The sequence below is a fragment of the Triticum aestivum genome, chromosome 5B, assembly GCF_018294505.1.
Source record: "Triticum aestivum cultivar Chinese Spring chromosome 5B, IWGSC CS RefSeq v2.1, whole genome shotgun sequence".
NCBI classification, from domain to species: Eukaryota; Viridiplantae; Streptophyta; class Magnoliopsida; order Poales; family Poaceae; genus Triticum; species Triticum aestivum.
The window spans coordinates 358,586,269-358,593,074 of NC_057807.1; positions in this window are offsets into that span (position 1 = coordinate 358,586,269).

The window sequence follows — 6,806 nt, forward strand, 5'->3', positions numbered from 1 at the left end:
AATAACAAATGGCACTAAATTATCTATTTACACGAGAAATACATAGGATGAGCGTTTGATCCTTTTTTTTGTGAACGCGCCTCTACACCCGTACGACTAGCCGCGCTTGTGTGAACGTCCAAGTTATCGGCGCATCATCCCGAGTTATTGTCTTTTTTCTGGGGTGGACTTCACACCAGTTATTAACTACTGACATGTGCCCCGTGTACACAGTCTCGCATGACCTTCCCGCTAGCACGGTCCAAAATTAGTTGAAACTGGATACGAACGATCCCGCGGGCGGCAAAATCTCCCGCCTCCTTCTAAAATTTCCGCCACCTAGTCTTTCGCATGCAAAATTCCCCTTTTGTCCTTGGTGCACGGAGGCCAACAGTTACAATACCGCCCTCATCTACATAATAGGTCGGGGCTGCTTTGGTAACTTCTGGTTCCCCCACCACACAGCACCGCCATTTCCTCTCCCCCTCCCGCAAAAACGACTAACTCCACAGCACCAGAGAATCTTACATCACGTCGTTCGTACTTCATCGGCCTTTCTACCCCTCCCCTCTCAAAACCCTAGACTGCTCATCCACCGGCATACCGAATCCCATTCACTGCCAGCGGCGTCCACCTCGCTGGATCTGCTTCTGCGGCCGCATCTACCCCTCCCACCTCCCCTAGAAACAAGTAGACTGCTCATCCACCACTTTACCACAGCCCATTTAGTGCCGGCCTTATCCACGGTGCCGGATCTTCTTCGCCGGTACTCTCATCAACCGCAGCGCATCTGCAGCGGCTCATTCGTACTCCCCACCGGAGATGCTTCGTCCACCCCCCCCCCACGGAGCCACCCCACCAACTCCTCCGTCGACGGCCTCTTATCCTCTTCGCTGACACCTTCCTCAACCCTACCGGAGCCGCTTCGCCGACACCATCGTCAACCCTACCGGAGTAGCTTCACTTATACCATTCTCAACCCTATCGGGGCCGCTTTGCCAACTCACAAGTACACGGCCTCAGATCCTCTTCATCGCACCCTCATCCAACCTACCGGAGCAGCTTCTGACGCCCCGTCCACAGTCGTAGATCCGCATCGTCGACACCATCCTTAACCCAACCACCGGAGTAGCTTCACCGATGCCCTCGTCCACGGCCATAGATCCGCTTCGCCCACACCATAGTCCACCCTACCGGAGCCGCTCCACAAACACCCTACTCAAAGGTTCTAGATCTCCTTACCGGACCCCGATAGACAGCGCAACGTCATCATCCTTGACGTTTCTAACCTGATTCCCGCCATTTGGCAAGATGCCAAGCACCCACCACGACCTAGGTACTTGTCACCTTTAAACCCGTCCAGCATCACCTGCCCAATGTACTTCAAATATACTAACAAGTCATTGTTACCTGTTATGCAGCTGGCAAAAACTACAAGGATGATGTTTCTTCTGGATCCAACAGCTTGGCCAACCAAGATCTTGGACTGAGGCATTTCTATGACCTTGTAAGCGTCTCTCTCTCTCTCTCTCTCTCTCTCTCTCTCTCTCTCTCTCTCTCTCTTGTATTGTTGTGTGCCTGCCAGCGTGCTTTACTAGGATTTTTGACCAGTTATCCCTTTGTGCAGACAATGATTTCTACTACTGGCTACTAAATTAGATATGTAGATGTCATACATGATACTACCTCATACCTCCGTTCCTAAATAGAAGTCTTTCTAGAGATTCCACTATAGGCTACATACGGAGCAAAATGAGGGAATCTACACTCGAAAATGCATCTATATACATATGTATGTGGTCCATACTGGAATCTCTACAAAGACATATATTTAGGAATAGAGGCAGTATATTACACAAAATCGTAGGTGGCATGTAGGAATTCCAGTGAACTACATTAGGGTCCCTTAGAGTGCCTGCTAGTCCAGCACACAAAGTCAACATACGAAGCAAAATGAGTGAATCTACACTCAAAAATGCATCTATATACATATGTATGTGGTCCATACTAGAATCTCTACAAAGACATATATTTAGGAATAGAGGCAGTATATTACACAAAATCATAGGTGGCATGTAGGAATTCCAGTGCACTACATTAGGGTCCCTTAGAGTGCCTGGTAGTCCAGCACACAAAGTCATGGCTATTTTATGCTACGCACACAATCATTAATTGGTGGTTTAAATATGCGCAAGGGATATTGCTACCTCTTGAGCACTGCATTGGTTTTCCCTTGAAGAGGAAAGGGTGATGCAGTAAAGTAGTGTAAGTATTTCCTTCAGTTTTTGAGAACAAAGGTATCAATCCAGTAGGAGGCTACATGCAAATCCCTCGTACCTACACAAACAAATAAGAACCTCGAAACCAACGCGATAAAGGGGTTGTCAATCCCTTCACGGCCACTCGCAAAAGTGAGATCTGATAGAGATAATAATAAGATAAATATTTTTGGTATTTTTATGATATAGATTGGAAAGTAAAGATTGCAAAATAAAGTAGATCAGAAACTTATGTGATGGAAAATAGACCCGGGGGCTATAGGTTTCACTAGTGGCTTCTCTCAAGATAGCATAAGTATTACGGTGGGTGAACAAATTACTGTCGAGCAATTGATAGAAAAGTGCATAGTTATGAGAATATCTAGGCATGACCATGTATATAGGCATCACGTCCACGACAAGTAGATCGAAACGATTCAACATCTACTACTATTACTCCACACATCGAACGCTATCTAGCATGCATCTAGAGTATTAAGTTCATAAGAACAGAGTAACGCATTAGGCAAGATGACATGATGTAGAGGGATAAACTCAAGAAATATGATATAAACCCCATCTTTTTATCCTTGATGGCAACAATACAATATGTGCCTTGCTGCCCCTGTTGTCACTGGGAAAGGACACCGCAAGATTGAACCCAATGCTAAGCACTTGTCCCATTGCAAGAAAGATCAATCTAGTAGGCCAAACCAAACTGATAGTTCGAAGAGACTTGCAAAGATAACAAATCATGCATAAAAGAATTCAGAGGAGATTCAAATATTGTTCATAGATAATCTTGATCATAAACTCACAATTCATCGGATCTCGACAAACACACTGCAAAAAGAATTACATCGAATAGATCTCCAAGAAGATCGAGGGGAACTTTGTATTGAGATCCAAAGAGAGAGAACAAGCCATCTAGCTAATAACTATGGACCCTAAGGTCTGTGGTAAACTACTCACACTTCATCGGAGAGGCTATGGTGTTGATGTAGAAGCCATCCGTGATCGATTCCCCCTCTGACGGAGCGTCGGAAATGGCCCCAAGATGGGATCTCACGGGTACAGAAGGTTGCGGCGGTGGAAATAGGGTTTCGTGGTGTTCCTGGATGTTTTCAGGTTGTATGGATATATATAGGCGAAGGAAGTCGGTCAGGGGAGCCACGAGGGTGGGGGGCGCACCCACCCCCCTAGGGCGCGCCTCCCTGCCTCGTGGCTTCCTCATTTGTTTCTTGACGTCCACCCCAAGTCTCCTGGATTGCGTTTGTTCCAAAAATAACTCTCCTAAAGGTTTCATTTTGTTTGGACTCCGTTTGATATTCCTTTTCTGCAAAACACTGAAATAGGCAAAAAAATAGCAACTTGGGTTGGGCCTCCGGTTAATAGGTTAGTCCCAAAAATAATATAAAAGTGCTTAGTAAAGCCCATTAAACATCCAAAATAGATAATATAATAGCATGGAACAATCAAAAATTATAGATACGTTGGAGACGTATCAAGCATCCCCAAGCTTAATTCCTGCTCGTCCTCGAGTAGGTAAATGAAAAAAAACAGAATTTTTGATGTGGAATGCTACCTAGCATATTTGTCAATGTAATGTTCTTTATTGTGGCATGAATGTTCAGATCCAAATGATTCAAGATAAAAGTTTAGTATTGACATAAAAATAGTAATACTTCAAGCATACTAACAAGTAATCGTGTCGTATCAAAATAGCATAGCCAAAGAAATCTTATCCCTACAAAATCATATAGTTAGGCCATGCTTCATTTTCGTCACACAAAATACTCCCACCATGCACAACCCCGGTTTCATCCAAGCAATTGGTTCATACTTTTTAACGTGCTTCAGCTTTTTCAACCCTCACACAATACATGAGTGCAAGCCATGGATATAACACTATGGGTGGAGTAGAGTATGATGGTAGGGATTATGTGGAGAAGACAAAAAAGGAGAAAGTCTCACATTGACTAGGCGTATCAACGGGCTATGGAGATGCCCATTAATAGATATCAATGCGAGGAGTAGGGATTGCCATGCAACGGTTGCACTAGAGCTATAAATGTATGAAAGCTCAAAAACAAACTAAGTGGGTGTGCATCCAACTTGCTTGCTCACGAAGACCTAGGGCATTTTTAGGAAGCCCGTCATTGGAATATACAAGCCAAGTTCTATAATGAAAAATTCCCACTAGTATATGAAAGTGACAACTTAGGAGACTCTCTATCATGAAGATCATGGTGCTACTTTGAAGCACAAGTGTGAAAAAAGGATAGTAACATTGTCCCTTCTCTCTTTTTCTCTCATTTTTTTATTTTGGTGGGCTTCTTTGGCCTCCTTTTTTTTATTTGGGCTTCTTTGGCCTCTTTTATTTTTCATAAAGTCCGGAGTCTCATCCCGACTTGTGGGGGAATCATAGTCTCTATCATCCTTTCCTCACTTGGGACAATGCTCTAACAATGAAGATTATCACACTTTTATTTATTTACAACTCAAGAATTACAACTCGATACTTAGAATAAAATATGACTTTATGTGAATGCCTCCGGCGGTGTACCGGATATGCAATGAATCAAATAAAGGTGGCTTTGCCACAAATACGATGTCAACTACATGATCATGCAAAAGCAATATGACAATGATGGAGTGTGTCATAATAAACGGAACGGTGAAAAGTTGCATGGCAATATATCTCGGAATGGCTTTGGAAAAGCCATAATAGGTAGGTATGGTGGCTGTTTTGAGGAAGATATAAGGAGGTTTATGTGTGATAGAGCGTATCGTATCACGGGGTTTGGACGCACCGGCGAAGTTTGCACCAACTCTCAAGGTGAGAAAGGGCAATGCGCGGTACCATAGAGGCTAGCAATGATGGAAGGGTAAGAGTGCGTCTAATCCATGGACTCACATTAGTCATAAAGAACTAATATACTTATTGGAAAAGTTTATTAGCCCTCGAAGCAAAGTACTACTATGCATGCTCCTAGGGGAAGGGTTGGTAGGAGTTAACCATCGCGCGATCCCGACCTCCACTCATAAGGAGGGCAATCAAAAGAACACCCCATGCTTCAAATTTGTCACACAACTTTTACCATACGTGCATGCTACGTGACCTGCCAACTTTAACATAAGTATTTCTCAATTTCATAATTACCCAACTAGCATGACTCTAACAGTACCACCTTTATATCTCAAAACAATTATCAAGTATCAAATTTCTCATAGTATTCAATACACTCTATATGATAGTTTTTCTTATACCCAACTTGGATGCCCATCATATTAGGACTAATTTTATAACCAAAGCAAATACCATGTTGTTCTAAAAGACTCTCAAAATAATATAAGTGAATCATGAGAGATCAATAATTTCTACAAAATAAAACCACCACCGTGCTCTAAAAAGATATAAGTGAAGCACTGGAGCAAAATTATCTGGCTCAAAAGATATAAGTGAAGCACATAGAGTATTCTAATAAATTCCGATTCATGTGTGTCTCTCCCAAAAGGTGTGTACAGCAAGGATGATTGTGGTAAACTAAAAAGCAAAGACTCAAATCATACAAGACACTCCAAGCAAAACACATATCATGTGGTGAACAAAAATATAGCATCAAGTAAAGTTACCGATGGACGAAGACGAAAGAGGGGATGCCTTCCGGGGCATCCCCAAGCTTAGGCTTTTGGTTGTCCTTGAATTTTGCCTTGGGGTGCTTTGGGAATCCCCAAGCTTAGGCTCTTGCCACTCCTTATTCCATAATCCATCAAATCTTTACCCAAAACTTGAAAATTTCACAACACAAAACTCAACAAAAAACTCATAAGCTCCGTTTGTTCAAGAAAGCAAACCACCACTTTAAGGTACTGTTATGAACTCATTCTTTATTTATATTGGTTTTAAACCTAATGTATTCCAACTTCTCTATGGTTCATACCCCCCGATACTAGCCATAGATTCATCAAAATAAGCAAACAACACAAGAAAAACAGAATCTATCAAGAACAGAACAGTCTGTAGTAATATGTAACTTTCGAATACTTCTGGAACTCTAAAAATTCTACAAAAATAGGACGTCCTAGTCAATTTTTCTGTTAATCTTCTGCAAAAATAATCAACTAAAAATCACGTTTATGTGATTTATTAAAATTATTCTCATGCGCACAAAAGTTTCTGTTTTTCAGCAAGATTACATTAACTATCACCGTAGGTTATCCTATAGGTTCTACTTGGCAAAAACACTAATTAAAACATAAAACCACATCTAAACATAAGCTACATGAATTATTTATTGAATAACAGCAAGGAAAAATATTGGGTTGTCTCCCAACAAGCGCTTTTTAAAGCCTTTTTAGCTAGGCATTGACATTTCAATGATGCTCACATGAAAGACAAGAATTGAAGCATAAAGAGAGCATCCTAAAACATGTGACAAACACACTTATGTCTAACATACTTCCTATGCATAGGTTTTTTATAAGCAAACAAATTATCAAGGCAAGCAAAAACTAGCATATGCAAGGAAGAAGACGATAGCAATCTCAACATGACGAGAGGTAATT